General features: G+C 37.2%; 1 protein-coding gene across 2 annotated transcripts in view; it reads left to right on the top strand.

Moving 5' to 3' along the window:
* Pdgfd (platelet derived growth factor D) overlaps positions 1-12,155 on the top strand; it is a 172,028-nt gene that overhangs the window by 84,138 nt on the left and 75,735 nt on the right. The gene's annotated exons all lie outside the window — the stretch shown is intronic.

Below are 12,155 nucleotides of genomic sequence, written 5' to 3'. Positions count from 1 at the left end.
GTATTCAAAGACAACCTTTCTAGACAAGGCCCGTTACTTCGGAAGAAAGATGAGATGTTCAATGCAATAGGAAACACATGTATGTGAATTTTAGTGGTAGCATAGGAAGAGGAAGGAAGCTATTTGAATCCATTTAAAAATGTCATTTATGAATCTATGGAGTTTAAGTATTGTTAGTAAGAATTAAAGAAACCAGAGGAGGAGGGTTGAGGAAGAAGGGAAAATAGGAAAGGACAAAGGAAAAATGGAAGTGATTTGGAACAGGTATTTGTTTTTGCTTTTATTTTCATTTAGTGAACAAAGAGAAATTCTTAAGTTCCATTATTTGTCCTGTATTTCATAAGGTGTTTGCTCTGGACAGAGCGCATAGTCCCTGGCTCATTCCACCCAGATGTGAACCCAAATGTAGTCACAAACCAAAAGATCAACAACATTTTCTGCCAGTCCCTCCTCTATAATTACAGGGGCTTTCATTGTTGATTAGGTTTGGTGTTTTGGAAGGCCTGCACATTTGCCTAGAGGAAAAGAAGACATCTGCCAAAGGTTATTTTGGCTCCTGTTCCTCATGTGTCTTCCTCAAGTAAAAAATTGTGTCTTAATGTTTTACTTATCATGAGGTTGCCATGCTTCCATTCTTTATATCAGAAATGTTATCTGAATGCCAAGTGCATGTAAAGCATGTGCTGGGTTTTGGAGATTCGGACGTGACTAATGTTGAATGCGGATTGCATTGTTGGAAGCACCCTGCTCTGAGGGAGAACAGGCACACATGCAGATTAGGGAGCTTTTCAAACTGTACCACAGGCACAGGTGGCACAGCAAGGGAGAAACGAGAGCCTGAAAGGGAAATGAAGAGGGTAAGGGTTGTGGAGTAGAAAAAGCTTCCAGAAAGAATTAGAGTTTGCCATGTCTAAGTGGGATGATGTTAGAAACAAAAGCTGAAGATGGTAAAAGCTTGAACTGGAAAGGTCAATTTGTAATACTGAGGATTTTATTAAAAACTACGGGGTTGGATCCGAAGTTTCCTATTGAAAAGCAGTAATTATTTTTGAGCTAGTTTCACTAATTACAGAGATATAAATAGTTGTTGGGTTGGACAATTAAGGTATGCATTTGTTGCATCTGTGGTTCCTAGCGTCCTGGTGATCATTTCCTCAGGGATCAAGCATCGTTTCTCCTGAGTTTCAGAACAACTGTGATGTCAGACATCACACACAAACCACTCTGCTAAAGAATAGCTTGGGGGCTGGGGATATGGCCTAGTGGCAAGAGTGCTTGCCTCGTAAACATGAGGCCCTGGGTTCGAGTCCCAAGCACCACATATACAGAAAACAGCCAGAAGTGGCGCTGTGGCTCAAGTGGCAGAGTGCTAGCTTTGAGCAAAAAGAAGCCAGAGATAGTGCTCAGGCTCTGAGTCCAAGCCCCAGGACTGGCCAAAAAAAAAAAAAAGAATAGCTTGGGAACCCAGTATTTCTCTCTTTAATTTGCCAAGAAGCTTTGCACAGTTTGTTCCTAAAACTGCATTAAGTTAGGAAGATAATACCAGGGTTCCTTCTTTGTTTTTTAAATATGAGATGAAATTATTGTTGTAGGTTAAGCTTTTTTTTTTTGGCAAACCAAAAACTGAAGGTTTATGTTAAGAAAAACTAATATCTCTTTTCCATCCATATTCGTATTGCCTGGATACTGAACACAGTAAAACTTCATGTGATACTTTTTATCTTTCTGTAATTCTCTATTTTGGTGGCAGTTTGTGTTTATATACTTGTTACCATTTTACTTCTTTTTTTACTATGAGCACATGTTGGAAATCAAAACTCCTCAAGATCTGGCCAATTAATTCTCCTCACTCCATAAATCACAGCATAGCAGAACTGTCAAGAATCCTTTGGGCCCTCCAGTCAAGCCATCCACCCAGGCCTTCACCTCTGTTGAGAAACAGCCAGAGTCTGAAAAGACAGACAGTCTCCTGGGGCTATTCTGTACTTCTGTTTGTGTATTGTTTGGTTCTTTCATTTTTCTCAACCCTACTGGTGTTTCAAGTACCATAAGTATAATTCATAAGTATAATTCTTTTAACTCAGAATTTTAATTGAGCACTTATATGAGGATGTAAAAGACAAAGGAGCTCATTGGTGACATCTACAAATATTCCTGAATAGGTCATTTGTTGTGCCATTAATCCCTGTAGCACCGGATATTGATGAGAGGGGATTAGGAATAGTCTGGTTGGGTTAATGTAGGTAACTGAAGGCTATTGAAAGTTCTCTTGAGACTTTGCCTCCTGGGTAAGTGCAATATAAGAACATAATTGAATCTTTCTTTGATAAGTGAGATTCCTGGAAGGTCTCAGGGCTATCACTTAGAAAATCAATTCTCATTGTATAGCCTAAATACCCAGAAAATAGAAGAGTTGGCACTGATTTCACACTAGCTAAGTAAGTAACTCTAAAGTTATTTTGTGGAGTAAACCTTCAGTAATACCGTTTATAATTTATCTCATTCTAAAAACTTCATGTAACAAAAGAAAGAATAAGATAATTGATGGTCCCACTTAGAGTCAGTAGATGTTTAAACTGCTGCCTGCTGCTTTTTGAAACAATAAATTTGGAGGTTATTTTTTGAAAAACTTATAAATAAATATCATTATGAAATATACTCATTATCTAAATATGTTAGGCATAGATAGTCATTGCATGGTCAGGATTCTTTCCTTTAAATATGGTCTCATATGACTTTTCAAGTCAACAGTTATCATTGAGATTTTCAGTGCAACATGGGAAAAGATGTCAATTTTTTTTAACTGCACCTTTAGGTTAAACAAGTAATTTTCCATGTTTATTCTTGTACGTTATAGTCATAAGATACGCTGTCCAGAGCTTTCATGAATGAGAATGTAGTTCAACAGATAGTTGTTTAATGGATACATTAAAAAATAAAATGGCTTATTATCACCAGACCCTGAAGTTTAAACACCCTAGTAACATTAGCAAAATAAATATGTAAATACATATAATTGACCTGAGAATTTAGTTCATATCAGTCTGCTATGTTTATTTCCAGTGATTGGAAAACAGCAAAGTTAAAGGGTTCTGGACTGAAATTTGGGTAGATCTTTCTCAGGTCATCTTCACTGCTTTAGTAACATAGGGATTTCCTAACCAAGCCATTCCATTGTAGCTTCTGCTATTCTCTAGCCTGTTGGAATATTTTAATGAATCTTTAAAAGTCCCTATGGATATGAATACTATGAATATAACATAGTTATATGAATGTATATAATGAATGTATGTAATTACTGGGTGTCATATGTTAATTTTAAAATGTTAAGGGTGCTACATACTTGCAATGATATAATAGCACACTCTCTTAAAGCAACCAGGTTTCACATTGGCCCCAAACCTTACCTTCTAGAACATTCAGGCAGGGAGAAATAAATAGAAAGAGTCAAACAGAAAGAGTCGAGCGGCTCCAGCCACGGGCCTCTGCTTCATTAGGTAATATATGGCAATGTATGGAGATACGTTGTCTTTGATTTCGTTCCTTGGCAAGAGTGAGGTAAATTGAAAGATCCCAAATAAACAAAAAAGCTCATTTATACCATGAGAACATGGTCATTTGGATATTTTATGAATTATATGCATGATAGATGATATTTCTACAACTGTCTCATAAAAGACAAAATTTCCAGATTGTTGTTTATATAGCTTTCTCTATTCTAAATCACATCTGAGCTAATTGATTGTTGTGGTAATTAGTGTGGCTTAAGCCCATCTGTCTATAGAATTTAATTGTATTCCAACTGTGAAAATGAAAAACAAAGCCTGATAAACAAAATTCCATTTTTTCGATCATAAATAAAAGATGGTTCAATCCACCTTCTATTTTTCCCAGAGAAATTAAATGTTGCAGCCTACATATCAAGAGAATGCTTAGACCATCCAACTTACCCAGGTCCACAGTGTTTCCTTTGTGTGATTAGAATGGCTGGAGAAAGTCTTCATGGATTGTCTCTGTGCGTAGAGATGTAGAACTCTCTCACCCATCTATGTTCCATTATCCTTTCCATTCCACTTAGGAATACTCTGTTTCACTCAGCTCAGAACATGTGCTTAACCACTGAGAGGTTCTTGTTTACTTTGGATTGGTAAAATCATTCTCTGAAGCTTATTCATTGAAGTCTCTCTTTGAAGCCCCCCTGAGTAAAAGAACTAATCAGAGTCACCACGTATGCTGGCTTTCAACATCAGACCCAATTTATGACATTGAGGGAGAAAAAGATAACATTATTGATTTTTTTTCTTTACACACTATAAATGAAATGGAACAAAATGTCTCAGGCAACCCTAACAAAACTGTTTTTGAGTTTTATGCCTCTGCATTGCTTTAAAAAAAAAAAAACAAAAAACTTCAGAACACTATAACTTTAAACAAAGCCTTGATTTTATTTCATGCACTCCCAGCAGTGCTTGTCATCCAGAATGCAGAGCTGTTTGTGGGCCTTTGTGCCTGTGGCTAAGAGACGCTGGACCTGATGTTCTAAGCATAATGGTAAATTACTATTTATACTATGTGAAATATACAAGCATTAGATTGACATTGAAAAATAAAGCTCTACATATCTGATATTAGAATTGGGCTCTGGAGCTATTTTTTTATAGAAAGTTTAAAGCAAGCAGGAACAACCACTTTATAGCAAACCATTATGAAAACAAAGAAACAACAATCAAATCAAGGAGGAGTGATGTGTGTTTGTAAAAATTGAAACGTAGCAAACATATTCAGCATTACCTCAGGTTTCTGCCCTCCTTCTTACAGGAAAGCTCGTTTCTTTGTTGAATGGAATTTTTCACCTCAAATAACTAGAACCATATAAAATGCCTCACCTAGTAAAAAAAACAAAAAATTGATACTGCTACACATTCAGTGCTTACCCCCAGACCATAAGATTGGTTCTTCCAAAATCCTAATCTACCCTTGTGACCCAAAATAGTCAACAATACAGGAATCTTTAATGACAAGTGGCAAGAATGCAGTGAAGAGGTGTTATTCTGTCCTTGTATAAAATGACAATATTCCATCAAAATATTCTGGAAAAAGAGTTCTCAGAACTGCCCCGCCCCCCCCCGAACATACACTAAAACTGGACACATTAATGATAAAGAAAGCCCATTGTGGCTTTGAAGTCAGAAGGGTAGCACTTAAATTCCCTGGATTTATCTCTGACCTGAATGCCCTTGGACAAAGCATTAATTTCTCTCAGCTTCATTATCTTCTTATGTGAAATGGTGATGATAACAATAATCTCTTTTCCACAGGATTTAGGTATAGAGCCAATGAGTAATTTGTATTTGTCTTGTAAGAAGCAAAGCACTCCCACAAAGTTAGTTACTTTTCACCTTATATGGGTAAAACAGTTCATAAGAAGAAAGACTGGGATTAGTAAATCTTAAGGGAAACATGTAGATTGAATTGTAACTTCTGGGTGATTTGGAGTGGGTGCAATTGTGCTGTTAGCATTTTCACTCCATCCTTCATCTTTGCCTTCTAGGATGCTCTGGAAAGTAGGTAGCAAGACTTGCTTACCTAATCAAAAGTAGGATGGTGTGTCCTTTGAAAGTACTGAAGCAGTCTACAAGTTATTCTTGAATGTTAAAGAGAAAATAGCCATGTCCCTGTTAAGATACTTATAGCTATTGAGACAAAAAAAGAACACAGCAAGACTTATTCCCAATTAGGGTTGCTTTTATACTGTTGGAGCTGAAATCAAGGATGTCACAGTCACCTGAAGATGATTGTGAAAGCAAAGAGCCTCATTCCATAGGCACTTCCAAAAAGGTGACAGAGATGAACAAATTCAATACCAAGAATGGAACCCAGAGTCTATATAGGGCTGGATGGTATAATGAGTAATCACTCTAGCCAATTGGTAGCAGCCATCTACAAGGTCTCTCAAAGAACTGGGACTTTTGATCAAGGTCACTGATCTTATGATCCTGAGAAAATAGTTGGAGTCTCTTAGACAGGAACCTAGTCTTTTTGGTGATCTACCCTATTAATTTATTTTTCAAACATAATTTGTATATATTTACAAACTTTGAGTATTATAACTTACATAAAATTGACAGATACTCTATAAATGGGTCAGTTAAAATAAATCCAAAGAGAATTTCAAGTATTTTCTTCCTGCATTTTCCAATACATCGTGTGTGTGTGTGTGTGTGTGTGTGTGTGTGTATCTGAGCCACACTTCTGAGACTATTAGTCTCTGACCTTTTGAAGGCATAGCCAAGGAGCAGACTTCCTTCGTAATGTCAAGGATTCCTATCCAAGTGGGAGAACACAGAAAGCATAGCTTTGAGGGACACTGCATAGAACCACTATGTAAATGACACATTCATGAGCTGAGTCCAACTTGTTGCTGATTTATTCAGTAGCACAGAGGTAGGAGAAGCACAACTAGTCAGTGTGAAAACCACAGATAGTCAATGTGACAACTAGAGCCACATATTACGAGAACAGCACAGCAATGGTAGGAAAATTAGGAATACAACTTCACTTACCCCAGCCTCATGGCATGCAATCTGTGCACACAGGGCATCTGAGAGCCTATAGAGAGAGTCCATGTGGTATCTCCCAGCTGTCAGGTGATAGGGGCAAGTCCAAGAGGAAAGGGAAGAATAAGAAAAGTGATTTAATAGACTTGACTGCTGTTCTCCATTGTCTGGGAGACAGTACCAGTGAATGAACAACACTACAACTTTGTGAGCATACACTACTGCTTCTGCCAGGCCTCATCTCTTGAGGCCCACATTTATGTTATATAAATGCTGACAGCTTCTCATCTCTTCTGTGGGAGGGTTGGGGGGTGGAGTGCTGTCTTTGTATCTTTGTTTCAGTGCCCAGGGGAGTTTTCTCAGATCTCCTCAGTCTGGAAAGTACTACACCCCAGGGACAATGCTCAAGTCTTACTTTTGTCTCAATTCCACATTCCTCTCTCAGATCCACTTCTGAGGAAGAATAACAATTCATTGTGGAATTTGGAAGGAAGGAAAGAGCTATATTATATTGTGTTTGGTTTTCTCAAATAATTTCTTCTAGAATCTCAAATTATGCATGCAAATGATTACAAACCATCACAATGGATTTGCACTTTCCATCATCTTGTCAAAAGTCTTGATTGTTGGATCAAGACCTCCTAACTACATGTTTCATAACTCAACTATTGGCATAGGCAGACAATATTAGTGTAATTATACATATAAGTATACATTATAAAATTACAGTGTATAATCAACTTGGAATAGATCAGTTCCCCACTTTGAAACATTAAAACAAAATCCCCATGGTGGGATCTTGTTTATGTCTGAGAAACTCACCTGCTACAGATTTGGGGACTTATTTAAAGCATCAGCCACTTCTTCTTTAAATTTGTTATTGTAAAGGTGATGCACAGAGGTGCTTAATCCTAAGGCAAATTAAGCAGTGTAAGGTTGCTAAGGCACATTCCACATTCTGCCCATAAATTCTGCGGTCAGTACTTCATTAAGGGTCATACAAATTTGGCACTTATGTGTACAGATAGATAATTCATAGGCACATTTTGACAGGTCTGTGTTTCTCATTGTTTTGAAAATATTAGCAAATATTAAACAGAGTTAGTGCATGCAATTCTGTCAATTTACTGTGATTTCGTGAAGAAAATTCATACTGACCAGGTGCAAAATGACTAGAAGTGTGGTAACTACAGAACCAAAGTATCGAGTTCATTGTACTATAGCACCTTCAAATGTACTTTTGAAGCATTTAACTGAAGATATTAACTTTTTGCTAGCCTGAATAGTTGTGCAAGAGGAATTCACTCTGACATGTCCATATATAGATACCTTGATCAAATTCACCTTCTCTATTATTCTCTCCCATCCTTTTTCCCAGCCCAATCCCCACAGTATCACTGTTCCATTTTTACAGATGTATATAGAATATACTGCCCATTTCATGCTCCTTCACCCTGTTTACCCTCATCCTCCACCTTAGCTTACACACTAGCTCCTGTTTTTCCTATTTGATCATATTTTTATTTTTCTATAGTGCAAGGTGAAAATGTCTCTGTGACAATACATGTTAAAATGTGGACCAAGTCTGTACACTATTTTAATTAAATGAACAGTATTCATATGGTAAAATATAACTAATGTTGTAGGCACAGGTTGTGGTAAATTCATTTAGAATTTGACTTTTAGACATAACAGGATAATTGTGCCTCATAAAAAATTCAGGAGTACAGATGAGATGCAGTTGGCTGTTTAACCACACTGTAACTTCCTCTTGAGAGTAAATAAATATAATAGGGTTTCATTGTCCAAGAAACAACCTGAACATATGGTTCTACACCTGATACTTAAATAAACTTAGCAGGTACATAGTATGTTTCTTGCAAAAAGACATAGCATGTATTGACAATAGATTGTGGTTACCTGATAGTGAGGCAGGAAAGAGGAGAAATTGTGCAGTTTCTTAAAAATAGATCACTAATGTGCTGTTATATACAAAAGTAGGAAACACTGTCACCAACTTCCCACACACATACATACATATGCACAAAACCAACAGTTATTAAATGTTTCATAGAAGTAGCATTTCCAGGTTGATTAAATAAGTCTGTATTTGGTAAATACACTGTAAGAGAAGAAACTTCACTTGAATTACAAAAACAATAGCAGAAATTATTGCAGCTTTTGAGATCAACAGCTTCCTGCCAAGACAAGCGTGGCTGACATTCAGTTTGACATGCAGGAGAGCACTGAAGTTTCTAGTTCAGAAAGATGTAAAGAAAAGACTGCTCATAAAGCATTTTTGTTGCTTGTCTTGTAGCTGTTACCTTACTAAAGATTTGGGTTATTCAATTAGACCTTTTTCCAAAAGATACTCAAGGTCATACTTAAAGCAGAGTTTTAATTACATACCAAGCTATAAAAAGTGGAACATTTCACCCAGGAGACTCCACCACCCTCATAGATGGCAGCCATTTTATTACATGAGCTCCCACAGACTTTGGCTATGGTTGCCAAATCTAAGGACTGTGTATCTGTTTGGCACTTTGGGCAGTAGTTGTTCTATAGTTTTCGTTTTTGACTATCTGGAAGAAGAAACCAATAAACCTTTAAGAAAAACAACATGGTGTTTTACATCTTATGTGATTATAGCCACATAGCTAGTATGTTGGAAGGTCTTGAGACAGGTCCCAACATACCCAGAGGCAGAATAGGCCTTGGCCTGGAAGTGCCTGGCATGAACCAAACCCAGAAATGTCTATCTCTGACTTCCTATGTGACACTCCATGTTTTCCATGTGGTTTAACTCACTTTCCAGCTTGGTGCTCTATTCCTTGACAGCCAGAATTGCCCCAGGAGATCAGTGGGTTGATTAAACATGGAGGGCAGCCCAGATAAATGGAATGGCCCCAGTGCAGAATTATGGTAAGAATCAGGTAGCAAGTCGTTCTTGACATCTGCCCTTCAAGAATTGGTCAATCAGGAGAGGATGTGCTGCTGTGAAGATCTGGGACTCTGCAGCTCAGACTTGAAGGAGGATTCTAGAGAAATGGCATGTGTTTGATCAACTTCTGTTGTTGAAAAGTAGGCTATAGATTGAGCACTGGTAAATGCTGTTTAGCAAAAGTGAATGTGAGCTATGGGAAAAATAGTTTTCACTGGGAAAGTACAAGGGGCTATCCAAAAATTCTTTTTTAAATTTGTTATTGTAAAGGTGATGTACAGAGGGGTTACAGTTACATAATTCAGGTGATGAGAACATGTTTTTAAGTGTTACCCCTTCCCTCGCTTTCTCCGTTTTTTTCCCTCCTGACCCTCCTCTCCTACAAGTTGTATACTTCATTTTCACCATAGTGTCTAGTGAGTATCAATACTATGTTTGTTTACCCCTTTGTCCCACCATTTCTGTGTTCTCCCTTACTCTCCTCCAAAGAGATACACTTACATACAAGACAAAACGTACAGAAAACAAAAACGACAAAGGAGAAGAAACAAAAGCAAAAGGCAAAATAACAAAAAACCTTTTGCTTCCATTTCTTGCAATTAATTTCAATAAACATCATTTTATATGATCATATGCACGTCGCTATTTAGCTTTTGTGATCCTCTCCTATGAATATCTTCCTTTGGTCTCATGGTTTGAATGTTTAGAGCCCTGTATAATTCATCATTGTACAAGTGTATTTGTGGTTTTTTTTGCCAGTCCTGGGGCTTGGACTCAGGGCCTGAGCACTGTCCCTGGCTTCTTTTTGCTCAAGGCTAACACTCTGCCACTTGAGCTACAGCGCCACTTCTGGCCGTTTTCTGTATATGTGGTGCTGGGGAATTGAACCCAGGGCGTCATGTATACGAGGCAAGCACTCTTGCCACTAGGCCTTATCCCCAGCCCGTGTATTTGTTTTTGTCTTTTATCATCCAGTATGTTTACTTGTAGATTTATAGGCACATTCTAGTTATAACAAATGAGGAAAACCATGCAACCTATGTTTCTTTGGGCCTGGCTTACATTGTTTAATCTAATTTTTCCAAGTCTTTTCATTTCCTTACAAATGATACAATCTCGTTCTTTCTGATGGAAGCATAGAATTCCATTATGTACATAGACCACATTTTCCTGATCCATTTGTCCATTGAGGGGCATTTGAGTTGATCCCATGCCTGGTCTTTGGCAAACAAGGCTGCGGTTTACATGGTAAATGAAGATTGTCCTATTAGTAGTCACAAAAGGAATTTCGTTCATTGATTGCAAGCTTCAGAACCTTAGCAAACACTGCGGAAGAAAAATGTCAAATGAGTTTTCATGCTGATCTTTAAACTAACATTATTCAATTGCAATTTCCACTTGTACCAGTTCACATGGTGAGACTCCAACCTTGCACTTTTTAAGTTAGGAGATAATTCATATAAAATTACCTAATTAAATTCAATTTAGAGTATTTTAGTCACCCTTCCACAAACTGACCTATTCATTTTGAAATTAAGGATTTCTTGTCCTACTTTCTTTTTATTCACCACCTCTTTCAGGTTTCTTTTGTGTCCGTTCAACAATACGCTGCAGCGTATCTCACCACTTGACGGACTGATTTTCATCCTAGGACACTCTTCTATACTCTACTTTATTGTTGGAGAGTACAAAAATCATTGTAAAGGTGAAGAACAACAACAACAATAATATAAAAACAACAATAATAATATAAAAACAACAGCTTCATTTTTCAAGTGTAGAACTGAGCTTCCTCAGATTTTTAGCCTCAGATGTTTGCATAAGTTGAGAACATGTGGGTAGTTAATCACCTAATTTCAGTTGTTATTTAATAATAAAAAATTATAGTAAAATAAAGAACAGAATTCAAACACAATAGCAAATTCTCCTACTTAGCCTTGTTCATATTTTTCTTTCTGGGCCATTTGCTTAATTAGCATTGAGTTTTGTTGTGTTTCTACAGAGCGATAGTGTCTATTGAGCAAGTTCAGAACACTACTGTTATATTTCCTTAACCATCCACTTTTCTCCCCTGCTTTTTCAAGAAGCATTTGGTGGGGGGGGGGTTATTATACTTTAATATATATCTGTATATATTAAGTGCTTTTGCCTTCTTGATTCCAGTACCTTAGGTTTGTCCCCACCTGCTGTTCTTCCTTCAGATAATCCTCCTTTTATACTCTTGTCCTACTATTTAATATTTGATTATTATCTTTACTAATTGTCACCATCATCATCTTTTTAAGTCTATGTTCTATATATGAGGGAAAACATATCATATCTGGCTTCTTGAGCTTGCTTTCTCTCTCTCAATATGATAACCATTTCTATTCATTTTCATGCAAATGACATTGAACTGCCATAAACACAGCTTTCAAGATATCTCTCTTGGTCTATGTCTACGAGTGGTATGGCAGGGTCATATTTTTAGGTTTATTATGAATCTCTGTGCTTAATTTCCATAGTAGTCCCACTTGAACACTTCTACCAACAATAGTACAAGCATTTGTTTTCCCACAGCATCACCATCCTTTGCTGTTGTTTCTTCTTTGTCATTTCTTTTTTGGTACTAGGGATCAAACCCAGGACTTGGTACTTGCTAGGCAAGCCTTTTGCCA

The sequence above is a fragment of the Perognathus longimembris genome, chromosome 3 (assembly GCF_023159225.1).
Source record: "Perognathus longimembris pacificus isolate PPM17 chromosome 3, ASM2315922v1, whole genome shotgun sequence".
In the NCBI taxonomy this organism is placed as follows: domain Eukaryota; kingdom Metazoa; phylum Chordata; class Mammalia; order Rodentia; family Heteromyidae; genus Perognathus; species Perognathus longimembris.
Note: the sequence above shows the minus strand (reverse complement) of the source record. Positions and strands in the feature narration are given on the sequence as shown.